Raw genomic sequence first — 27,742 nt, 5'->3', positions numbered from 1 at the left:
AACTGTTGGCCTACTCCTAAATCTATTTCCAGCCTCATAAATTCAAAGCCATAATTGAACTAGACTCACATGCGGGTAGTCAGAAGAGACATTGAGCAAAATGTTATTAAATCACATTTTATAATAAATACAGCTGCAGCAGGATTTATTGGAGATGGGAGCCACTCATCCCATCCTGATGACTTGGATCTTTTCCTGATGTCTTTGCAAGAAGAAATTTTCAAGGGTCTGTTTGTATGAACAACCAAAGACAGCAAGGAGAGGAATTTGCTGTGAGAGAACACAGCTCTAAGGAACACAAAACCGGTTCTATAATCAGTTGTTGTCAAAGGAGAGAATGTTTGAGTAGCCTGGTGAATAGCAGTGAGTCTGCCCTACAGATCCAATCTCCCTGAGCAATCCTGTGCCTAAGGGAAGAAAAGGAAGCAACAACAAAACTCCAGGATCAGAAAAATCTCCATGAGATCTTGAGAATGAAGACTAGCCTTGAACACTCAGGAATAGAATATGGCATTTGTAGTGTGTAACCTTAGTAGAGTGGAGGATGGTTTTTCTCAGTAGAAGAGGTAGCTGTTAGGAGAAGTTGAAATTCAGAAAACAAGAAGTAAGAGAAGCCTGCACACATTGGAAGGAGCATCAGGAGAGGTCCTCAGAGCCCTGAGCAGGAAGTCACAACTCTCTGCATCACCAGGATAGCAATCTGGGAGCCCAGATTCCATGAAGTCTATATTCCAAGATGGAAGGGAGAAATAGTAGAGGCCCCATGATAGGCGGGAGGGCTGCACTGGGTGCACACATAAAACAGGAACTTTCTTAAAAAATTAGAGGAATTTGAGGGGGAGTAGACTTTTAGAAGTCAGCAGGTGGGAGATGAACCAAACTCTGTTTAAACATTATTATATGATTTAGATTTTCCTACAAACTGCGAATACACAATTTATTATTTTAGCTTTGTGAACAGAACTGTGCTAGCACTGTGGCTATGACAGGGAATAAAATATGGTTTTTTCTCTCAAAGACTTACAGAATTTTGGAGTAATGTAAGCTCCATGAGGGCAGGTGCTTTATCTATTTTGTTCATTTGTGTACCCTAGGACATAGCGAAGTACCTGGATGGAAGAGATGGAAGAGACAGTTATGAAATATTTGCTGAAATAATTTGTAAGTGACCTAAGTTAGTTTAAGAAGAATTTTAAAGAGTGAGTTCTATTACAGTTTTGTTTTTTTTTTGTTTTTTTTTTTTTTTTTGAGACAGAGTTTCACTCTTGTTGCCCAGGCTGGAGTGCAGGGGCACGATCTCAGTTCACTGCAACCTCCACCTCCTGGGTTCAAGTGATTCTCCTGCCTCAACCTCCCAAGTAGCTGGGATTACAGGTGCCTGCCACCATGCCCAGCTAATTTTCTGTATTTTTAGTAGAGATGAGGTTTCAATATGTTGGCCAGGCTGGTCTTGAACTCCTGACCTCAGGTGATCCACCCACCTCGGCCTCCCAAAGTGCTGGGATTACAGGCATGAGCCACCATGTCCAGTCCTACGTTTTTAAATGTATATCCACAAAAAATACTGTACCCAAGTGTTCAGAGCAGCTTCATTTATAGTAGCCCCAAAGTAGAAATAACCCAAATGGATATGGTGATGAATGGATAAATAAAATGTGATGTATCTATACAATGGAATATTATTCAGAAATCAAAAGCAATGAAGTGCTGATTCATGCTACAACACAGGTGATCCTTGAAAACATGTTGAGTGAAGATGCCAGTCACAAAAGCCCACACATCATATAATTCCATTTACATAAAATGTCAAGAATAGGCAACTCCATAGAGACAGAAACATAAGTTGTCAGGAGCTAGGGGAAGGGCCTTGGAGTAGGGAGTGACAGCTGATGGGTGTGAAATCTCTTTTTGGGGTAATTGAAATGTTCTAAAATTGATCATGATAATAATTGTGCAACTTTGTGAGTACACTGAAAACCTTTGAAGTGTACATTTTAAATGAATGGTGTGGTATGTGAAATATTACATAAAGCAAAAGAGAGAGAAATAAAAATTAAAGCAAAAGAGAGAAAGTTATATCTTCAGGATACTGTGGAAACACATAGAATATACTACTAGAAACCAATGCAAAGGTAAATTATTCCTACTTTAACCTTAATGTATTCTCCTACCTAGAGAATGTTGAAATGATACTCTTACAGAGATTTTCTACAGATGCTAAGTGAAAGAAAAAGCTCATTCAAAATGAGATTATGTTTTCTCAAATCTTCCTCCCTCACATTGGGGGTCATATGGCTTCTGTCTGCAGACTCTGTCCTACCCCAGGAATGAGACCAATCTTGACCTTGATCAGGGAACATTTATTGAACTCTAGTTCAATATTGCATGGACTTAACATGGTTTCTACCCTCCTGTTAGTTTGGTCCTGATCTAAGCATTTGAATATAAATCCTATTCCTGCGGCTAAATCTCCAAGCTATCCTTGCAGATCTGGATCTGTGCCTTTTTCTCTCATGCCTAAGCACTTAGTCTAAGACTGAGTGTGTTTAGACTGAAGCTTTGCCTAGCTTTTCAGGGCTTTTTCCAGGGATGAAGATTTTGTCCTTTATTGTGATTGGGTCTTCGTCAGACTTCTCAGATGCTAACCTCCATCCAGCACTCCCCTCTGCCATACCTGTAACATGATTGGCCTTTGGCCATGCCATATTCTTAGCTGGATGCTACTGCTGCCCGACCCCACCCTCCTCCCTGCCTATCTGTGTCTATGAAGATACAGCATTCCACGGTCTGTCTGGACTTCCTCCTGCCACTGTTGTGCTGCTGTCTTCCTCCCAACTTCCTCACTCCCATGTCACAGAGGTTCCGGATCATCCCAGTGACACCAATCCTGGTACAACTAACTTTTTTTAGATCTAGATGGTTTTCATAAAAATAAAAATAATTTTGGTTTTGATAAAAATGTATGCTTTTTCATTCAATTTATCCTTTTTAGAGATTCAGCAGATGTGCATTTATTAACTCAACATTGAATGCTTACTATATGAGGAGTATTGTCACAAATGTGGGATACACACAGCTGAAATAAAAAGATGATGAGGATGATGACAACGAATACAGGCGAGTATTCAGGAAGTGCACTCCCTAGACCAAATGATGCAGATTCTTTCATTTATTTTTCACAACAACCCTATATTTTAGATTATAATATGATCTGCATTTTAAAGATAATAAAACAGACACAGGGGGCAGCATGCCCAGGATTCAAATGTAAGATGACCTGATTCTTGATACTAAGTTATTTATTAAAAAAATAAATTTTATTGTACATATTTGAGGTTTACAAGATGATGTTATGGGGTACATATAGATAGTAAAGTGGTTGCTATAGTGAAGAAAATTAACATATCTATTATCTCACATAGTTTCTTTTTTATGACAAGAGCAGCTAAAACTTACTTCTTTAACAGAAATCCCTAATACATTTTTATTTACTTATTTATTTTTTTGAGACGGAGTCTCCCTCTGTCGCCCAGACTGGACTGCAGTGGCACAATCTCGGCTCACTGCAAGCTCCACCTCCCGGGTTCACACCATTCTCCTGCCTTAGCCTCCCGAGTAGCTGGGACTACAGGCGCCTGCCACCACACCCGGCTCATTTTTTGCATTTTTCGAAGAGACAGGGTTTCGCCATGTCAGCCAGGATGGTCTCGATCTCCTGACCTCGTGATCCGCCCACCTTGGCCTCCCAAAGTGCTGGGATTACAGGTGTGAGCCACCATGCCTGGCCCCAATACATTTTTATTAGCTATAGTCCGCATGTTGTACATTAGATCTCTAGAATCGTTCATTCTACATATCTGATACTTTGTGTCCTCTGATCTACATCCCCCTATTTCCTCCCCTTCCTCCCTGCCCCTGGTAACCACTGTTTTATTTGCTATCTCTGTATATGTGACCTCTTTTCTTCCTTAGATACCACATGTAAATGATACCATGCAATATTTTTATTTTCGTGTCTGCCTTATTTCACTTAGCGTAATGTCCTCCAGGTCAATCTGTGTTGTAGGAAATGGCAGGATCCCATTCTTTTTAAAACTTGAATAATATCCCAGAGTGGATACTAAGCTCTTAATCGGCATGTTACACTCTCCAGAGAACTTAGGTTCTAATGAGATTCAAAAATAGTGTGCTCACTTATCACAGAGCAAACTTAGAGTAAGATAATATTCAGTCTTAAAAAGTCTGTTGAAAGAACTATGAATAGGCTTCCTACTCTCATTCCTATGATGACTCATCCAGGGTCAAGAACTAGAGTTTCACAAGACAGGGACAGAGACCAGAGGTCAAGTCCAAGGTTGTTGTAAAGGCAGGGAGGAGCAGGTGAGTCCTACATGTCTAAACAGGTGCACAGTCCAGGGAGTTTAGTTTCAAAAATATGGGTGAGGACTTATAGGCAAAATCACAAGCCAGTCTGAGCTACAATATTTCTGCGTCTAGGCAGAGTCCCTGAGTAACAAACGTGGGGTATCAAGGTGAATAACGAGCATGATGGTGAGCCAGAGCTCTGCAATGTGATGAGCCCTCAGAATTACTTCCCCAATCATGTGATGACACTAAGACAAGTCACAGTTAAAGGGAGCAGGCTACCTGATTGCAGTGGGGAAGTGAAGGGAACAAGTATTTCTACCAAGCTGTGTATCTGCTACCATTTAATAATACAGACTCCAGTGAAGAATAACCTATATCTAAAAATCAGTGAATTAGATTCCTCTAAATGCCCCTTTTGACTTAACCACAAATGGAGGAAAAAACTTCAAAAGAACTAGAAGAGTCAGTCAAATGAGCTAAAGCCACCTTGGGAATATCACAGAATATTCAAGGCCAGAAATAGACGAAGCTGTCTCGAAATTCATGTGAAGCAGGGCTTCACCACTTCCAGTATACTGTATTTTCCAAAGATGGTCACAATAATATCTTCCATTCCATATGTTCTTCTCGAAGCCTGCCACTCCTCCATCAAGGGGCAGAGTCTAAGTCCCCTACCCTCGAATCTGAGTGAGCTTGTTACTTCTCTGTAGCCAATAGATTGTGGCGGAAGTAATGCTAGTCTAGGTCATACAAGGCAATGTGACTTTTTACCTTCTAATTGTGAGCACTCACTTCAGAGTCCTGAAATGACACGTAGTAATATGTACTGTAAGACTGCCATGCCAATGAGCTACAGGAGGACATTCCAGTTAACAGCCCAGCTGACCTCTGAGATAAACATCTGCTTCAACTGCCAGCCCTGTGAGTATACCATCTTGGATCTCTGGTTGAGTTGAGCCTTCAAATGTCCACAGTCATAAGCAACATCTCACTACCACTTTGGGAGTCTTCAAGTGGGAAAGAGCTTACACATTCCTGATTCACAAAACTGTGAGAAAAATAAAATAACTCATTTTCAGCTACTAAATTTTGGGGTGATTGATTATGCACCAATAGTAACCTGAAAACCACAGAAGAAAGAACACTAACTGACTTTTCAAGATACTTGGTTCCTCTCCTTTTATTGCAGCTATCAGATAGCTGCTGACTGCTGAGCAGGATGAGAGAGACACCAGCATGGGGAGAAAGCACCTGTGTCTGACAGAAGCTTAGGTTAGGGTCACCAGTCAGATAACCTGCCCATAAAAGTCCATTCACTATTCATGCCATGAATTAAGCTTTGTGGGATCTCCAAAATAGTGAATTTTACAAAATTGTTTCTCAAGCTCAATTTTTCACCTAAACAAGTATTCCCTCCCCAACTTCAGTTCCAGGAGGTAAATAAACCTCCAAGATAGCAGCATGGGCCGGGCGCGGTGGCTCAAGCCTGTAATCCCAGCACTTTGGGAGGCCGAGACAGGCGGATCACGAGGTCAGGAGATCGAGACCATCCTGGCTAACACGGTGAAACCCCGTCTCTACTAAAAATACAAAAAAACTAGCCGGGCGAGGTGGCGGGCGCCTGTAGTCCCAGCTACTCGGGAGGCTGAGGCAGGAGAATGGCATAAACCTGGGAGACAGAGCTTGCAGTAAGCTGAGATCCGGCCACTGTACTCCAGCCTGGGTGACAGAGCAAGACTCCGTCTCAAAAAAAAAAAAAAAAAAAAAAAAAAAAAAAAGATAGCAGCATGGAATTTGCATAGAGATAATGATCAGTGAGTCAAGGTGAGATATGTGTACTTGTGCATTTATTCCTAACTGCACAGCTGTATGTTAATACAGGCTAGAAGAATGAATGGTAAAAAGAAGCCTTTTATTTCTTCTTTGGTCATGAGGCCACTGATGATAAAAGGACATATTTAGATAACTTGTTTTTAAGCAGTAAACGTTTATTCAGCAAACTATAAATCAAGATTCTTGAGTTCTATTACCTCTTCCCTTTCACCTATTCTCATGATTAGAATTTTGCACATGGTGCACCCTCTCCCTGCCTCAACTTCTTTTCCAACTAAAAACTCCCACAAAACATGCCATCTACCAAATTCTCAGAAGGAAAGAGAAGAGCAAGTGCAGCCATAACCTCCAAACTTATTCAGCACAACCTCTGCCAGCAACCTCATTCTCCCTTTGGCATTCAGAGGACTCTGATGTACCCCTTGCCCTCAAAAATGCTATCAACATAATGAAAGTTGAGATGAAAGTTAACCATTTAGTGAGCTTTCTCTTGCCTATGTTTTAAAATCTTCTGGGGGTCAGAAGAATCTGCAGAACCTTGAGAGTCTGTGCTGGGATTCACTATGGCTGTACCATATTGGAAAACCTGAGAAAATCTATGAAAACTGCTTATTAGGGAGAAATGGGATGATACCATGCTTCAACATTTAAGATCAAGAACCTCAAATTGAGATAGGTTTTCTGCCTCTAATTTCCCATAATTCTCTGTTTATACCATTCTCTTCCCACTATTGTCTCAAATTTTCTGGTTCGACTCTTTCCCCTACTAGACTATAAGCTTCTTCTATGTTTTTGTATCCTCAGTGCCTAGAACTGGGTCAGGATATAATAAGAACCTAATGAGTGTTTTGATGAATTAATGCTACTTTAAGAAGAAAGAAAAGGGGTCCTGAATCTAATAATGTTTGGGAATTATATATTAGGGATCCTTAGGGAGGTCCAGGGATCTTTACATCAAGGTTTGCTCTCAGCCCTTTGTGATAAAATCAATTCAGACATGTCTTCAAATCTACTCAGTTAAGAGATGGAAGAATAATAACGGTAGCTGATATTTTTATAGTTCTTTTGTGTTTATCATGTTGATTTTTATGGCAATCTTTTTAGAAACAATTTGGCCAAACTAATTATTATCATTTTAAAGTAGACAAGAAGAAACCTAGTTATAGAGGACAGAAATCTAGAGTCAAGGATTCCTGACTCCTAATCCAGGCTCTTTCCACTATAGCCTACTGTGAAATTTTGGAAAGAGTGGAAATAACTGTTTACACTAAAAGCAAATGAATTTTGGATCCTGATCAAAATGTGATATTGTGGGTTTCTGCAAACCACCTTAGTTGAGAGGTAGTCATATTTCATTTAGGGGCCAGCACTTCTGTAGCTAAAAGCAGTCAGTGTATTCATGTGAAATGAAGGATGGGAAGTTCCCTGAAAAGGTTTGAAGGCTTAATTCAATTGATGTTGGCACAGTAAACTCTAGGACTCATCCAAATCCATTACGAAGGGCTTCTCATGCCAGCAGATTTGCAAAACTAGATGTGGCATTGCAACAAGTTCTTTCTGCTGTGTGTTTTAAGGTAGAGTGACACGAATCTCTTATTTTCACATGAGAGCTGAAGAATATGTTTCTTTAATACTTGTTTCCCTGTATGAATGACATTCCAAGGAAAAACAAAAATAAAATCTCTGACTCTTGGCTTACCCTTTTAGTGTATATAGCACTGAAAGGCTTTCTGATTCTCCACATTACCATGGGATGCACACATGTAGTGTTGGTAACGTGGAACAGAGACTGGAGGATTCCATCATCCCATATCCCCATGGTCTTTGAGCAGGAATTACAGATATCAGGGAAAAATGGAATTACTTGGTGCTGCTTTCTAAAGCCAATCTTTTAGAATTATGTGGACCTTTTAAGCTAAATATTTTGGTCATTTTTTTCTGCTACACTTACAATAATATGCTTAATTCTGACTTTTTCATTACTTTTCCTCATTAACTTTCTACAAGACCTAGTAGTGCAAGAAAGGGCTGAATTCACTGTTCACAGTCTTGTTTTTAGACATTCCAAAAATAAAAAGAAATATGGAATAGTTTTCTGTTAGGTTGATGAGAGCTACAAGTAACAGAAAACCCTAAGCATTGACAAATGGGATCTCATCAAACTACGAGCTTCGGCACCACAGACACAGACACACACACACACACACACACACACGACTATCATCGGAGTGAACAGAATGGGAGAAAAATTTTGCAATCTATCTATCTGACAAAGGTCTAATATCCAGAATTTACAAGGAACTTAAAAAACATTCCAAAATAACCCAAACAACCTCATTAAAAAGTGGGCAAAGGACATGAACAGACACTTCTTAAAAGAAGACATTTATGTGGCCAACAAACATATGAAAAAAATCTCAACATTGCTGATCATTAGAGAAATGCAAATCAAAACCACAATGTGATACCATCTCATGCCAGTCAGAATGGTGATTATTAAAAAGTCGAGAAACCACAGATACTGGGGAGGCTGTGGAGAAATAGGAACAATTTTACACTGTTGCTGGGAATGTAAATTAGTTCAACCATTGTGGGAGACAGTGTGGTGATTCCTTAAAGACCTGGAACTAGAAATACCTTTTGACCTAGCAATCCCATTACTGAGTTATACCCAAAGGAATATAAATCATTCTACTATAAAGATACATGCATGTCTGTGTTCATTGCAGCACCACTCACAATAGCAAAGACATGGAATCAACCCAAATGCCCATCAGTGATAGACTGGATAAAGATAGTGTGGTACATATACACCATAGAATACTATGCAGTCATAAAAAGGAATGAGATCATGATTTTTGCAGGAACATGGATGGAGCTGGAAGCCATTATCCTCAGCAAACTAATACAGGAACAGAAAACCAGCACCACATGTTCTCACTTATAAGTGGGAGCTGAACAGTGAAAGCACATGGACACAGGGAGGGGAACAACACACACTGTGGCCTGTTGGAGGGGGAGGGGGAGAGAGAGCATCAGGATAAATGGCTAAATGACTAATGCATGTGGGGCATAATACCTAGGTAATGAGTTGATAGGTGCAGCAAACCACCATGGCACACATTTACGTATGTAACGAACCTGCACATCCTGCACATGTATCCTGGAAATTAAATTAAATTAAATTAAATTTTAAAAAATGAAAAACAGAAAAGTTTGATTCAACTTGCTTAAACAATAAGAATATTAATTACCCTGGTAACCAGAAATGCAGAGATTCGACAGCTCTAAGGCGTGGTATAGTCAAGACCTAGCTTTGAACCCTCTGTGCCTTAGATTCTCTTATGACCAGCTTATGTCAGGGTTCAAGATGTCACATGCAGATACAACAATGACAGAAGGTCAGAAAAATATGTCCATTTCTTCCACATACTGCTTTCAGGAAGAAAGAAAAATTTCCTAGAAGATGTCCTTTTATAGCTCATTGGCCAGACATGTGTTTCATGGCCATGCTGAAACCAATCATTGGCAAAAGTACTGTGGCCACTGTGTTTGGTTTAGGCCAATTAGGAACCACCCCTGAGACTGATATTGGAGTCAATTTCCTTCAAATATGACCACAGAGAAAGGTAGATACATAAGGAAGGAAGAAGTTGATGTGGTAAAAATTGGGGAGATGAATTGATGTTGGGTAGGTGACCAATAGGGTTTGTTACAAGGCTTATTCAGAATATTTGACATTTTAAAATATTTATAAATTCCAGCTTTGTCTCTGCCTCTGTCACACTTGTTATTGAGTATTTAATATGAGCTGTACGAGGACTTCAGGATTATCTTAACTTGGGATGCTATGAGAAAATATCATAGACTGGGTAGCTTCTAACAACAGAAATTTATTTCTCACAGTTCTGGAGGCTGGGAAGTCCAAGATTCAAGGTGCTGGTAGTTTCAGTGTCCAGTGAGAGCCTTTATGTGATTCGCAGATGGCTCCTTCTTCTTACTGTGTGCTCATCTGGTGGGCGGGACTAACTAACTGTCTGCATTGTCTTTTATAAGGACATGAATCCCAATCATGAGGGCTCTGCCTCCATGAGCTAAATCACTTCCCAAGGGTACCATCGCCTCAAGGGTTAAGATATTAACACATGGGCTCTGTGGGAACACATGGCAAGGATATTCAGACTATAGCATGGATATTAAGATTTTAAAAGGCAATATTTCTGCTCTAGAAGAAAACATAGTCTTTTCCACACTATTAAGAAAAGGCACAACAAAGACAACAGTGAGAATGTCTATCATTCCAAAATAAAAAAAAATTTTAAAAAGCTTTTTAGGACCTGCTGTTCCACTAATTACCAGAAGTAAATTATAGCACTTCCATATAAAATAATAAGGAAATAAGAGACTAGAGTTTTACAAATGCAGGTAGATAGTGAGGGGGAGAAGTTAACAATAAGATTCCACTGGCTCCATAGGAGGCCCATGGTATTATAGAACTAAAGAGAGCTGAGTTTTTTAATTGAAAATAAGACAAGTAATTATCTTGGATTCTTGTTCTAAGAAGGTAGCAATTAGAGTGGATCCCCACTCCGGGGTCCACACTCCTGACTTACAACCTGATAGAACTCCCCAGCTTGATGTTAACAGAATAAATAGAACAATATATCCCCAAATCCATGGGGAAGGCAAGAACATGAGTGGAGATTTTAAATCCGGTAATAGTTGGATTCGGAGTATGGAAAACACAGGTAATTTCAGTAAGAGATCCCCACTATTAGAATCTCTAACACCCTCTGCCATCTTTAAAAAAGAAGAAAATGCCTCATTAGTGGCTCAATCCCACACTCCTTTCAAATTTGTTAAACCTGACAATTCAAGCTGATGGCAAATAACTCCTTTCTCAAGTAATGTTTTAATCTGAAAGAAATTCATTATTTAAAAGGGAAATCCCCACTGATGCCAAGCTACGGAAACGACGACTTAGAATACACAGCAACATGAAAGAGTGAGATAAAAGAAGAGAAATTGAACATCAAACGTGTTCCTCTAAACCAGAAACAGAAGAAAGTGTTCTTTAGAAGATTAGTAAGGTCATGAATTTTTATTGTTGGCAAAGAACAATGTTTAAAGGCAAGAGCTCAACCTTTCTCAGGGCAGTGTAGTTTTTAAATTCATGGACCAAGATGGTGACACTGGCTGTATGTACTAGCATAAAGAATTGAAAACAATATGATCCTGAAAGATACCCAAAAACTAGTATATTAAAGATTCATGATGAGAGGCAGATCATGAGCAGAGCCGATTTTGATTTTAAGCGTCTAAGTGGATATGTTGTTATGAAAGTTAAACTTATGAAAGTTAAAGTTTGAGTATCACACTTGTGAAAGTTAAACTTTGAATGTCACAAGATATTGGGGTAAGAGAAACTGAAGAGTCATCTAGTTTAACTCAGATTCTTAAGTAGAGAAGAGGGTATGAGGCTTCACAATGACAAGTGGTCTAGTTTACAGGTAATTCTTGTCCCTATTTGTAGGACTTCCTGTGAGGGTCAGGTTAAGATCCCAAATAACAAAAAAGGAAGAAATGAAATGAGAAATTACTTCTGAGAAACACAGTTGTATAGCAGCTAAATTTTCTATGGTTTGAATGAGGAATACTTAACACATGCACACAAGGCTATAAATTCTTAGCCTTCCTTGCTAACTGTGTGTGAAGAAGAATTGTATCTTTAAAAAAAAAAATGCTTTAGCATCAGAACCAGAAAGCCTGCTGAATCTTAGTAAAAGCACTAATACTATTTCCATTTTTATTTATCTTCCAACTTTATATAAAAGGTACATTTTCATGAGGGGAATTAGGCAGCTAATTCTCTTGGAAAGATTCAGCTGTCACTGGGTAACACAATCTTTCCCTGCCCTCCTCACCCCGGCTGGCAGGGACCGTACTTCGGCTAACAACAGTGGCTCTGGTTTGCTGGGACACTTCGAGCTGCTGTGACAGCTGACAGGAGAGTAGTAACAGCTAAGGTGTCAAGCCATCCTTTCCCCAATTCCATTTGCTTTGGGAATGTGCTAAGTTGAAAGTCCATAAGAGTCATTTAAGAACAAGTATTAGTGGATGGTATTATAGGTTTCTGTTCCTCTACACAGTCTATTTAAGGAGGAAAAATAGTTTTTCTAATGCCATCTTAAGTGACTTTATGGTTATTGATACAAAACGCCTTGGAAAAATATCCCAGTGCATATGTTATCTTGATGTTTAAGCAAGAAAACATTTCCAAATGTTTTCAACTTCTTTCTACCTGAGGCATAGCAGATACTATTTTTCTTCAGTAAGGCGTCACAAAATACTAATTTGATATAAGATATAACAAAAAGTCAATTAGATTTCCAGTTCATGTAGGGCTATGTCTTCTGTGGACCTCAAACATTCTTCATCAACACTTTTTTTTTTTTTTTTTTTTTGGAGACAGAGTTTTTGCTCTTATTGCCCAAGCTGGAGTGCAACGGCGCGACCTCAGCTCGTTGCAACCTCCGCCTCCTGGGTTCAAGCGATTCTCCTGCCTCAGCCTCCTGAGTAGCTAGGATTACAGGCATGCGCCACCATGCCCGGCTAATTTTTTGTATTTTTAGTAGAGACGAGGTTTCACCATATTGGCCAGGCTGGTCTCGAACTCCTGACCTCAGGTTATCCACCCGCCTTGGCCTCCCAAAGTGCTGGGATTAAAGGCATGAGCCACCACCCCCAGCCCAACACTTCTTTTCATCTTGGATGTGAGAATGTGCTCGTGAAGGGTTGGGTAAAATCCACAAATCAACAAATTGCAAAGCACTGTTAAATTGAGTTAAGCACTGTGGGAAATCAAAACCTTATATAATACAGTTCCTATTTTCAAGGATCTCCCTAACTGATTACAGAAACAATTATATGTAAGCTTAACAATTTCTACCTAAATAAAATGATGATTTTAGTATTTCAGAGAGCCAGCATGGTTTTCTAGACTGAGTGTTCACTTGCCTTGGAATCAAATACTTCAATTCACATCTACACACTGACACTTACTCACTTTCTTCATTCATAAGAAGGCTGGACTGGACTATTTTTAAGTTCAAACATTCCGTGATTTATATCTTAAAAATACGTGCTTTTTTATAGTGATTTACAATGCAGCTAACAGGTTAGATGAGTAAATTATCAAAAATATTACCTAAGATTTGAGTGAATTTAGATTAATAAAAAAGTTTTATGTTCTAACAATGATTTTGAATAAAAATACCTTGGCTGTGTGCCTCCTCACTAATTAAATATTTATGAATGAGCGTATTTTCATTATTTTTAAATAAGACAAACTGAACTTCTATACAGAGCTCCTATTTACACATGAGGTGTTTGCTTTTTGGTTTATCTTGCTGATTTTCGCCAATCTCCCAAGTAGTTTTAACTGAAGACAAGGTTATCTTGCCATCCTTGATTTGGGGCAATCAGCCATCACAAAACAATTCTTGGTAATAAACATTAAAAGGAGAGGCCTGCAAGCAGCCCCAGAATGATAAATAAGGATATCGTTTTCCAAATAGGAAACAGGAGGAGGTTAATTTAAAATAAACCACTATGAGGTTTCTTACAGAGTTATCATCACCTGCCTTTCAAAACAAGCATACTCATTACATGTGAGGGCAATTGTTCATCTGAATATCTTGTTTACTTCTGATTGTTCTCCCCAGGTATAATGATTTTCAACAGGTAAATCAGTGGTTCTAGGCGCTTTTCAAGCCTATTTAACAGGATAATTTGGTCAAAGTGCATGTGTTATATAAATTGCCCTCCCTTATCGTTCCCCATCATGAAGGCATGCACTCAAGAGTTTCAGGCAAACCTGTCTTTACATCTTGCCTCTTCCACTTTCCTGGAAAGTTGGATAAGTTACTTGAAGTTTTTGAGTCTCATTTCCCTCAGCTAGAGTTTTTCAGGATTGGGGAGGTTGAGTCGTAAAACTGGAACAGTCCCAGGCATCTGTTTCAGGCTCATTGATGATAGAGAGGGAAGGAGACAGCAGCTCTGTCGCTTCATGATAACATAAATAAAACTCATAACTGATGAACTATGTGTAACATAATCTTAACCTGGCATTTATTTTCAGATATTAAGGTTAAGTACTATATCAATTTTTTAAATGTAAAAAATTATTTCCACCCACACAGAAGGCATTGCCTGGACTGATTATTGATTGAGTGATTTAGAGACAGGGTTTCACTCTGCAACCTGAGCTAAAGTGCAGTGGCTCATCTACAGCCCACTACAGCCTCTACCTCCCGCGCTCAAGCAGCTGTGCCTCCTCAGTTTCCTGAGTAGGTGAGGCTACAGGCGCATGCCACCACACCCAGCTAATTTTTGTAGTTTTTGAGACTGCCATGTTTCCCAGGCTGGTCTCGAACTCCTGGGCTGAAGCCATTAGCCTGCTTTGGCCTCCCAAAGTTCTAGGATTATGGGCATGAGCCACTGCACCTGGCCTGATTTTATTTTATTTTTAAATAAGCCAGTTCATGAATAATTAAATGAAAACATTATAATAATAGACAAAAAGATTGCTAAATAATAAATCTAGTTTATAACTAATACGTCCATCTCACTTCCTTAAATTAGTTTTCAATGCTCTTAATTTGTATGTGTGTTAACATCTCTCAATTTTCAAACATTTTTAGCTTTTTGAAAAATAGCATGGCAATTGAAAGACTGATTTTTAAAGTGAACAAAACATTGATTCCCAGAAGAAATATGTTAATGAAGAAAACATCAATTTCCAGAAAATGAACAATTTCACTTGTTCATATGTAATCAAACTATGGGACACTAATTATAGATGTATTTACCATTTTCAAACACCAATATTAATTCCTGAATACATATGCTGTTAAGCCACTTTTGAACACAGAAGAGATGGCTAATGGATAATGTATTTTTGTAGCAAAGCAAGTTTTCATGCCAAATTTTACATTTTGGGATTAATTAGATAATAACCTCCATTCCTTCTTATTAAACAGAAATAAAAGCATCCAATATACATGCTTTTCAAGATGTGGAAGGCTACATTTGACAATCAGTTATTAAAGTAAAATTAAACCTGGCTTTGGGGGGCCAAGGCAGAGGCATCGCTTGAGACTGGAAGCTCAAGATCATCCTGGGAGACATAGTGAAGGAGCCAGTCTCTATAAAAAAAATATTAAAAAGGCTAGGTGTGGTGGCATGTACCTGTAGTCCCAGCTACTCGGGAGGCTGAGGTGGGAGGGTGGCTTAGGTCCAGGACTTACAACCTGCAGTGAGCCATGATCACGCCACTGCATTCTGGCTGGACCAACAGAGTAAGAGTCCATCTGAAACAAAACAAAACAAAACAAAATAAACCTGGTGTTGTCTGACAACCTAACTTTTGGAACTAACACCAGTCCATGGGGAGTCCCGAGTGGTATCAGAAAAATGCCATTTAAATCAGATAATAAATATTCAGCCCTCTACCACAAACCCTGGACAGAAGGACTCAATAAATATTAGTAGCAATGACAATTAACAACTGCTTTCAGTTCAGCAGCTATGGATCCTTGATATTCTTAGCTTATCTTCCTAATCATTAGTAATTCCATCATCTTGGCCGGGCGCGGTGGTTCAAGCCTGTAATCCCAGCACTTTGGGAGGCCGAGACGGGCGGATCACGAGGTCAGGAGATCGAGACCATCCTGGCTAACACGGTGAAACCCCGTCTCTACTAAAAAAAATACAAAAAAAAACTAGCCAGGCGAGGTGGCGGGCACCTGTAGTCCCAGCTACTCGGGAGGCTGAGGCAGGAGAATGGCGTAAACCCAGGAGGCGGAGCTTGCAGTGAGCTGAGATCCGGCCACTGCACTCCAGCCTGGGCCACAGAGCGAGACTCCGTCTCAAAAAAAAAAAAAAAAAAAAAGGTAATTCCATCATCTTTTAATGACTGAGTTAGAAATTTAAACAGCAAAAGGGAGAGAAGGCAAAACTAAACATCTGTGAATTTTATTAATTATTAGCGATTTCTTATAAAAGTCAAGAGGGGGCCAGGCGCTGTGGCTCACACCTGTAATCCCAGCACTTTGGGAGGCCGAGGTGGTGGATCGCCTGAGGTCAGGAGTTCAAGACCAGCCTGGCCAACATAGTGAAACCCCGTCTCTACTAAAAACACAAAAATTAGCTGTGCGTGGTTGGGGGGACACCCATAATCCCAGCTACTCAGGAGGCTGAGGCCGGAGAATTGCTTGAACCCAGGAGGCGGAGGTTGCAGTGAGCTGACATTGCGCCATTGAACTCTAGCCTGGGCAACAGGAGTGAAACTCTGTCTCAAAAAAATTAAAAAAAATAAAAAAGGAAAAGAAAAGCCAAGAGGGGATTGGAGTGACCCTAATGGTTAAAATCATCACTAAAAGTTTAAATGACTCTTTCAATGCCATTGTCCTTTACACTGCTTAATCAAGAACTGGTTGCAGTGACATATTTGAGGTTAAGAAATATTGAGAAAAGGAAAAGGTGTATGTGTGGTTTCTGCTTCACTGGGTTGTCAAGAGAATGACAATAACATAACAATTTAAAATGGTAAAATGGAGCAGTAGGCCCTACTCTGAAGAAGATAGGACATATTTTCAATGTTTCCTGAATGTTACAAGACATACCCGGGGGGTTCCTATCTGAAAGACTGGAAAATTATTAGCAAAAGCAACTAGCAAAATAAAAGAATTCGGAGTATTTATCCTCTTACGATGGCTAGACTTCAGACTTCCTGAAACAGCCTTTCTCTTGGTTTCTAAGGCACTGCTTCTCAAACTTTAATGTTCATACAAATCCCCCAGGGATCAGGTGAAAATACACATTCTGATTCTATAAGCCTGGGTTGCAGCCTGGTGTTCTACATTTTTAACAAGCTGGTCTTCAGACTCTTCTTGAGTACCAGGCTTCTGTCTTACTTACACTGGAATGTTCCTTATGCTCATGGTGATGGTACAACCTGTACTCTTTAGTATAGTCTACGTTTTATTGGTATTTCATTATTTTCAGCAAAGTCAATTCGTTAACTAAATTGATTTAATTTTTATACCTTTTGGAAGCTGTTCATATAAAAGATTTCCCTCACCAGAAGTCCAATGTCTTGACCTGGGGTTTTAGAAGATGGTCTTATCACAAGTGACTTAGCAAAGGTTGCTTCTCTCTCTCTCTTTTGTTTTTTTTCTTGAGATTTCTCGTCTTACTCCAATAGCCCTTTGTGTATCTGCATAGCAACTTGACTGGAATAAAGTAACTATTATTTTCTATCAATCAAGGCTAAATGAGTCTCCTATAAAGAAAGAACTGTTCAGATGGGCTGGAGCCCTGGGCTAGGTGTTACAACTGGAAACGTGGGAGAATGTGATTTAGGAAACGTTCCTAATGGTCATAGGAATGTCTTTCTTTTCTATCAAAAAACAAATCGAAGAAAATCTCTTCTCTGGTCTCCAGACTTCAGGCTCTAAATCTTGGCTTCACGCATTAATGAAGTCACACTGCACTCTGGAGAGCTGAGTTAATTTCTTGCTCTGTCACTCACTAGCTGTTTGACATTGGTCAAGCTACTTTACTTCACCTTTGAGGACTTCTGTTTTCTTATTTTTTTTAAATGAGAGAACAAAGTTAGGGAGGCAACTAAATGCCCTGTAAGTTCTTGTTCAACTTCAAAAAGAAAATATAAATATATGGCATCAAATTTGAGCTCTTACCAAATTCCTGAGGGCTTGATATTCTGATGATGATATGGTGATTATGATTTGATTATAATTTGCCAAGCAGTTGATAAGAAATTGTTATATGTAATCCAAAGCAAGCCCTTGAAAATATTGTGTCTCCCAAAGATAATTAGAAACTAGGATTATCCAGGCCACATTTGAATTTCTGTTAGTAAAATCTTGAAAGTTGCCATGCTATGTCTCTATGGGAGTGGACTCAGGCTGAGGGCTACTTTACACCTCATTTTAGCACTCTGGACCGTTCTGATCTGAATAATAACAGTGAACTTCATTTCAGTATGATGGCAAAAGTCTCCTTTTCTAAACTCTCAATCACCGAAATAGTAATGCAAAATAAAATAACATTCACCATCTCATTAAAAGAGGACAACAGAATTTGCATGGGCGTATATGTTAGTCTGGTTTCTTCAAGACCCGAGTAATTATTCAATCAAAAACTCAATCTATTAACAAAATCATGGACAAGCTCTGGAAAACCTGTAATGGAGGATAAAGAAAGTCTTTAGAACCTAAATTGAAGGAGAAGTACCATACACTTTCTCCAGAACTTTAATACCTTTGAATTAATTAATTAATTTTTTTTTTTTTGAGACGGAGTCTGGCTCTGTCACCTAGGCTGGAGTGCAATGCAGTGGCACCATCTCGGCAACCTCCGCCTCCCAGGTTCAAGCGATTCTCCTGTCTCAGCCTCTGGAGTAGCTGGGATTACAGGCATGCACCACCACGCAGCTAATTTTTGTATTTTTAGTAGAGATGGGGTTTCACCTTGTTGGGCAGGCTGGTCTCGAACTCCTGACCTCAGGTGATCTGCCTGTCTCAGCCTCCCAAAGTGCTGGGATTACAGGCGTGAGCCACTGCGCCCAGCCTGAATAATTTTTTCTTAAGCGACAGTCTATCAGAGTTTTAGAAAAATTCAAATTCTGGGCAGGAGCATACAACACATTACTATGCGAAAGGTGAAAATTAAACATTTACAAACTACCTCTAGAAAGCATTTTCATGAAAATTTAAAGTGTATGTTGAAGAGAAGAAATATTGATATGAAAAACTCCAGTGAGCCACAAAAATACTTGAGTCTCTTAACTCCATAATCGTTTCAAACACCACCACCCAGATGGAAAAACACAAGCCTGAATGAATGTAATGTTTCCCCTCTCCTGCTTCCCAGCAAATTCATGACTTCAGACTGATGAACTTCAGGTAGCAATCATTTAAAAGTAAACGTATGATGACTTGTTATGTGACTCTCTCCCAGCACCAGGAAACATAGATATCTGTGTGTTTGATTGCAGGTCAAATTCTCCATTCAGGGAGCAATTAAAAGCTGCTGTAACTTTTAAGTCTTTGACATGAGAAAGAAAATCCAAGAAATGAAATTTGCTTGATGATTTGATTGCCTTTATCTAACACTGATTTTCATATGAAAAGTATTGCTTTCAAAAGTCCTAATTAGAAGGCCACCCTTAATAGCTGCATCTACTAGACATCAAGCAATATACAGTAAAAGAACTAAGCAGAATATGTGAACTTTGACATTGGTGTCTTAATGGGGAAATAGCTTTCAATCACGTAGCCCTCTCTGTACTCTATGTTGAAAAGGAGTTTTCAAACCAAAACTACATAGATTATGCTCAATGGACTATTTCGGTAACTTACAACTCTACTATGTTCTTTTCAATCATAAGCTAAGTTTCTTAACAGAAAGAAAATATTAAATGGTAAAAATATGGAGATATTTGTCTTTGGTAGAACCTCTCTTTATAGGCTATGAAAGGGGAAAAATGGATTCTACCAACACCAACTTTAATCTGATATATTTCTAGTCACTTTGTTTTCTGAAATCAGTCTGTGCAGAAATCTTTTTCATACAATGTCACATATTTAATCTTAGTAATAAAACAATGTTACCAGGTAGAAGGAATACATGAAGTGAGTTTAATTATTCTTTTACTTTCCATGAATTAATAATAGAAGCATTATTTTTCTCATTGCATTTCTAATGAGTGAAGACTGACAACTCTTTCTGAACACAAATTCCAGTAACTCCGAATCATGATGAGACTTGAAGAATTTTAAACATTTCCTACATTTAAGAAGAACTGCTCTTTCAAAAATACTGCCACTGTTGAAGAAATTCAAGATTGTCATAAATGCTCATGTGTGGGTTTTAAGGAAAAAGTTATCTGAGAAATACAATAAATCATCTGGGTTTTTCATTTGTTTTACCAAACAGTTATAATTTTCCTCTTGTTACAGTGAACTTTTTATTGCCCAGAATCCTATTGGTAAAAACTCTTTATTAACCAAAACTTATTTGTACAACCTCCCCCGACACTATCATAAAAATGTGATAGCACAATGTTTAATAGCAACCCTAAAATGAAAATGATGACTTAGAATATTCTGGATTATTTCCTGAAACATCAGGAAATTAATTTACTCATAGATAATCTGCCTCAGTTAGAGTAACTCTCAGTTGACTAAGATTTGAGAAAACAGAATACTCAAATCTCAATCAGGCAAACAGAATTTATGCTGTATATGCTGATACCTACAGAGTGGGAGGAACATTCACAGAATTTTAGAAAAGGTGTCGAAAACCAAGTGAGAAGATAACAATATAAATAACAGTCTTTGCATTGTATTTATTGATGTAGATAATTATAAATTGTTGGATTCCCTAAATGAAATTAGGAGACTCAAAAGCTAAAACTTAGAGAAGAGATCCAGAGAATGAATCCAATCCCCTCGTTTTGCAGATGGGAAAACCAAAGCCCAGAAGTTAAGTGATATTGGGTTTGGACCAATATCCAAGTCCAATTTTCCATTCAATGTCTTTTCCATAACAGAACAATTTTAAAAAATAGATAAAATGGCTAAAATTGGAGTTGGGGAAGCACAAATAGGGGTGAGCAGGGATGGAGGCTACCGCATTTGAAGAGCCTTTTACTAGGTGTCAAGCATTGTTATCAATACTTTTATTTATTCTTTTTATTTTTTAGTATTTATTTATTTACTATTATTATCATTAGTTTTTTTTGAGATAGAGTCTTGCTCTGTCACCCAGGCTGGAGTGCAGCAGCGCAATCTTGGCTCACTGCAAGCTCCGCCTCCTGGGTTCACGCCATTCTCCTGCTTCAGCCTCCTGAGTAACTGAGACTACAGGCGCCCACCACCATGCCCAGCTAATTTGTTATGTTTTTAGTAGAGACAGGGTTTCACTGTGTTAGCCAGGATGGTCTCGATCTCCTGACCTTGTGATCCACCCGCCTGGGCCTCCCAAAGTGCTGGGATTACAGGTGTGAGCCACTGCTCCCAACCTATTTTTAATTTTTTTTATCCCATCATCTACATTAGGTATTTCTTCTAATGCTATCCCTCCCCTAGCCCCTCACTCCCTGACAGGCCCCTGCATGTGATGTTCCCCTCCCTGTGTCCATGTGTTCTCATTGTTCAGCTCCCATGTATGAGTGAGAACATGTGGTGTTTGGTTTTCTGTTCCTGTGTTAGTTTCCTGAGAATGATGGTTTCCAGCTTCATCCATGTGCCTGCAAAGCACATGAGCTCATCCTTTTTTACAGCTGCATAGTATTCCATGGTGTATATGTATCACATTTTCTTTATCCAGTCTAACATTTATGGGCATTTGGGCTGGTTCCAAGTCTTGGCTATTGTAAACAGTGCTGCAATAAACATACGTGTGCATGTGTCTTTATAAAAGAATGATTTATAATCCTTTGGATACATACCCAGTAATGGGATTGCCGGATCAAATGGTATTTCTAATTCCAGATCCTTGAGGAATCGCCACACTGTCTTCCACAATGATTGAACTAATTTATACTCCCACCAACAGTGTAAAAGCCTTCCTATTTCTCCACACCCTTTCCAGCATCTGTTGTTTCCTGACTTTTTAATGACTGCCATTCTAACTGTCTTGAGATGGTATCTCATTGTGATTTTGATTTGCATTTCTCTAATGACCAGTGATGATGAGCTTTTTTTCATATGTTTATTGGTTGCATTAGTGTCTTCTTTTAAGAAGTGTCTGTTCATATCCTTTGCCCACTTTTTGACGGAGTTGTTTTTTTCTTGTAAATTTGTTCAAGTTCTTTGTAGCCCTGTGTCAGATGGATAGATTGTAAACACTTTCTCTCATTCTGTAGGTTGCCTGTTCACTCTGATGATAGTTTCTTTTGCTGTGCAGAAGCTCTTTAGTTTAATTAGATCCCATTTATCAATTTTGGCTTTTGTTGCCATTTAGTGTTTAGTCATGAAGTGTTTGCCCATGCCTGTGCCCTGAATGGTATTGCCTAGGTTTTCTTCTAGGGTTTGTATGGTTTTAGGTCCTACATTTAAGTCTTTAATCCATCTTGAGTCAATTTTTGTATAAAGTGTATGGAAGGAGTCCAGTTTCAGGTTTCTGCATATGGCTAGCCAGTTTTCCCAACACCATTTATTAAATACGGAATCCTTTCCCCATTGCTTGTTTTTGTCAGGTTTATCAAAGATCAGATAGTTGCAGATGTGTGGCGTTATTTCTGGGTACTCTGTTCTGTTCCATTGGTCTACATATCTGTTTTGGTATCAGTACCATGCTGTTTTGGTTACTGCAGCCTTGTAGTATAATTTGAAGTCAGGTAGCATGATGCTTCCAGCTTTGTTCTTTTTCCTTAAGATTGTCTTGGCTCTATGGGCTCTTTTTTGCTTCTATATGAAATTTAAAGTAGCTTTTTCTAAATCTGTGAATAAATGCAATGATAGCAGGGATAGCACTGAATCTATAAATTTGGACAGTATGGCCATTTTCACAATATTGATTCTTTCTATCCATAAGCATGGAATGTTTTTCCATTTGTTTGTGTCCTCTCTTATTTTCTTGAGCAGTGGTTTGTAGTTCTTCTTGAAGAGGTCCTTCATATCCCTTGTAAGTTGCATTCCTAGCTATTTTATTCTCTTTGTAGCAATTGTGAATGGGAGTTCACTTATGATTTGGCTCTTGGTTTGTCTGTTATTGGTGTATAGGAATGCTTGTGATTTTTGCACATTGATTTTGTATCCTGAGACTTTGCTGAACTTGCTTATCAGCTTAAAGAGATTTGGGACTGAGATAATGGGGTTTTCTAAATATACAATCATGCTGTCTGCAAATAGAGATAATTGGACTTCATGTCTTCCTATTTGAACATGCTTTATGTATTTCTCTTGCCTAGTTATTGACACTTTTATATGTTTATCGCATTATGCACTGTGCTTGGTTTAGAGATAAATAAACTGAAACTGACTCTTGATGAGAGGTCATCACAACTCCAAGGTCTATGCAATTTCTCTATATTGACCCCAGAAACAGACTGACTACATCTCTGGTGATTGGTTGACTATAAACTGGCTTATTTGCTCACATACTCATTCAGCAAATGTATGCTGAGCCTTTTCTCTGTGCCAAACCCCGCCCTGGAAGTTGGGTGTGCAGTGAGCAAGAGGCTTAAACCTTGCACTCAGATAGTCAGTGGGCACAGGGGCCAACTCCACTCTTTTCTACTCCAACAGCATCTCTCAGTCATCGCCACGGTTGGGAATCCCCACTTCGAACTACTTTGGAAACTCTGATAATGACCAGATCCTTGGGAATCCCCACTTCGAACTACTTTGGAAACTCTGATAATGACCAGATCCTTGAGAAAACACCAGAAAGCTTAGTATCAGCCCTTTATATACGTCTTCTTTTCCGAAAGGCTATTAATGCAAATGGTTTAGATAGCAATTGGCAAATATGTTTTTCACAGTAGTTTTCCACAGTATGGAGACATCACCTTCCAGATTTGTTTCAGAATTAAGTATATCCTTAAAATTTTACATTTTCCTTAAATTTGTCAACTCAAATATGCTAAAATTTGAGTATAGTGAGATATAATTTTTAAAGTCAGGTTTATTTTAGACTCTATGCAACAAGATCAATTAGAGAAAAGGTGATTGTTGACCACAGAAATCGTTGTCCTATGCATTGACCACAGGAGTTTTGTTGCATCAGATTATTAGCATAATACTGGAAGCACCAATTCCGAGAATGTAAACCATTCTTATATCATAGACAGCATATATTCTGTGAATAACACAGCACTCAGAAGAAGGAATAGACTTGGTGTATGGCTTTTCCAGGCATTTTATAAATACTCACTGCAAACTTACATACGTAACTGGGTTTTGTGTTTGAAAACAGTGCTAATCATTCTTTCACCAACCAGGCATGTATATGTGCAGATAAGAATGATGCATGTCAGAGAGGCCTGTCTACACTGCCTAGATGAGATTTGCCCTTGATTTGCAGCCACAGCTGCTAATGGCAAAACATGCAGCTATTTTCAACCACTCCACTTAGATTCACATTCTTCTCCGCTCTGGTGCTTTAAAAAGCACCAGGATGCTTGCTTGTCTCCACTGTGTCCTGGCAGGCCATTATTCTACAGACTGATTTTAATTTGAGCTTAGGCATGTCATCACAAGTTTGTGGGAGAGTCATCTAAAATCATCGGAAATGTGATGACTGTGTTCTTGAAGCACACATGCAGGATGTCATGCAAAAGATTATAGATCACTTTGAAGAGTCAACATTGTCTCCCAGAGTGATGATAAACATGTGCACCTCCATATAACAAAGATCCTCCCTGGTATTGCAGAGATGAGACGTGACATGCATCAACACTGTGTCCCATGATATGCTGACAAAGAAGCATGATGAAATCTCAATTGTTCACAACTTCCCTGGGTAAAACATACTTTGGGCAAAGTTGGCCCAGGCAGGGGAAAGTTCCTGACTCTTCATTGTTTTAGTGGCTGCTGAGAAAGCTCAACCATTTCTTTTGTAAAGCCTTCTGTGACCCATCAAAAAGAGTTGATCCCTTGCTCCTTTTCACCTTTACTAGCCCTTTGACATGCACTCATTTTTGTATCAATTTACATTCTACTCCCCTCGTAGACTCTTATCTCTTTGAAGGAAAGATCTATTTCTTTGAATTCCTAGCACATTTCATAGCACCTAGCATAAAATTTTGGGATTAAATATGGGTAGATGAATGAATGGATGAATGGAGAGGGAGAGAAAAACAAGACTCAGTAGGCTACTGTGGTTGTCTGGCCTGGGGCTGCTGAACTAGAATGAACTCACCCTGTGCTCCCATAGTTGAGTCAACTTGGAGAGAAAAAATGAGGGAAGTAATCTCAAACAGTTATTACATGACATCTGTGCTACTTGATAGGAGTCGCTGCTGAGAGAAGAAGAAGCCTCCTCCATTTTAACCAAGGTTCTTGGAGATCAGCTTTCCTCTTGGTATGAGGAGAGAAGAGATTATTATTCTGTAGAGATCCAGTAAGGTGGGTAAATAGGGATGATACAGAAAAGAATCTTTGAAATAAGACACACTTGGGAACCAGCTAGAATTTAGCCAATTACTAATTAGCTGGGAAATTTGGGACAAGTTAACTGATTTCACTGAGTATCTAGCTCTTCATCTACAAATTAAAAATCATAATATCTACTTTGCAGCATGACCATAAGAACTCTAAGAAGCATATGTTCAGTGCCTGGTACAGAGAGATAATCAATAAATATTTTTATTTAAAATAACCATGTATATGCATTACCTTATTTTTAGCTGTATAATGACATTTTATTTCACTAAATTTGACATTAATATTGTTGGAAATTATCCTCTTGGTTAACTCTGATTTTCCTGCAGAAAAAGAGATTCATTTTTCTTTCAATGAGGTAAGTATTTAGTGCCTACCATCAGGCAAAATGGTGCATCTAGAGGGCCTGTAATATTCTTAGGAAAACGTCAAATAAAATGGGGTGACCACAAGAAAGGCCCATACCTGGATGATTGAATCGCACAGTCTCCAAATAAGAAAGCTTGCAAGGTAGGAGGAATAGGCATTCCAAGACACACGCTGTTATGGACTGAATGTTTGTGTCCTTCCAAACTTCATATGTTAAAATCCTAACCCTAAGGTGGTGGTATTGGAAGTGTGGCCTCGGGGAGGTAACTGGGTTGTGAAAGTGGAGCCCTCGTGATGGAATTAGTGCCTTTATCAAAAGGAACCCAGAGAGCTCTTTTGCTCTCTTTCCAACCATTGAGAGGACAAGGAGAAGCAGGCAGTCTATGACCTGGAGAGCTCCCTCATCAGAACCAGATCATGCTGGCACCCTGATCTGAGTTCCATCCTGTAGAACTGAGGGAAATGAATTTCTGTTGTTTATAAGCCACCTGGTCTCTGGTGTTTTGTTACAGTGGCACAAGCTGACACATGCACACATATGCATGTGAGTAAGAAGGAGCTCATGGTTGCTTGGGTTTAAAGAATAATATTTGAGTACTCCACTCATATCAACCTCCAACAATTATAAGTCAAATGTGAACCCACAATGTGTTTCAATTGGTTACCATGTCATGAGTTCTAGAACTAGGTCCTTAAGATGCTAACCTTTCCTTTCTTCAGAACAAATAAAATTTGTCATGAGAATAAACAAGTGACCTAAGAGAAGGGTGCCTGATGGGTCACTCTATATGATGCCTAACACTTCACAGGCTGTTACAGCAACCAGGCTCCAATATCCTAAACTCAACTATTTAACTCTGACATTCCCCCTCTTTCCTGCTTGTTCCTTCAGGCAGACCATCCCACTAGAAGATGACAAATGCAGCGGAGAGACCACTAACTGTCCATATCACAGGATACTCCTCCTACACCCACCTTCCTCCCTGAAGTGGTCTGTTCTCTACAATCATCTTATCATCCCCATGTTTTAACTTGTTTTCATAATTTTTCAGAATCCTAATCTCAATCAGATATGAGTATTAGTCGATTTCATGATTTAAATGATTTAAAATAAAGTCTGGATGACAGGGTATGCTTGGATGATTTAGGCAGTCTATTTCATTTAAAGAAGTACTTAGTTGCCTAATTAAGATTTAAACATTTGAATTTGGGAATCGCCTTTCACTTGTTCCTTTCCTGGTCCATAACAAGAGTTAGAACCACAGCTTGCTTCTCTATTTCAAAGCTACATTAAGATGAGTTTAAAAACAAGTTAACTTGTTGAATGCCAGGAAGAAAAACAATATAAGGGAATAAAATCTGATGAAGGTAAGATTTGGCTGTTGAGGAAATTATCTTTGAATAAGCAGTCATAGAAAACTCAATTCTTAATTAGTTGAATCAAACCATTCTTAAGTGAGAATCATTAAATACAATTTTAAAATTAGTTGTCTCAAATTATTTTTTAACCAGAAGATGTTTCAATAATAAATACATTAAAATAGCACGTACAGCATGCAGTTTGATAAAAATTGATTAGGATGGATTATACAGCCCTCCCCTAAGTAGTTTTGCACTGAATTCTGAAGGTAACAAGATTGAGTCGGAAGGAACCATGAAAAAAAATGCAAACTTGTTATGACAGAAAACTACACTTGTGATTCAAAAAAAAAAGAGTGGTTTGGGTAATTTCCAGTAATTCTTGGAAGAAAAAGAGCAGGGACTATAATCTCACAACGTAATGAGTTGGGATACGAGACTGAAGTATAAAGATGAAATAACATACCTTTCAGAAACAGAATTCTTCAAAAATCTACAAGCTGAGAAGAAAGCACCTTTGAAAATATTTAAAGTAAAAATAACAGAATACAAATGCTATGATTATGGGGCCATACTATAGCCGTCTAGACAGATTAAGAATGCAGAAGTTACCTTGA

This window comes from Theropithecus gelada, chromosome 3 (assembly GCF_003255815.1).
Source record: "Theropithecus gelada isolate Dixy chromosome 3, Tgel_1.0, whole genome shotgun sequence".
NCBI classification, from domain to species: domain Eukaryota; kingdom Metazoa; phylum Chordata; class Mammalia; order Primates; family Cercopithecidae; genus Theropithecus; species Theropithecus gelada.
Note: the sequence above shows the minus strand (reverse complement) of the source record.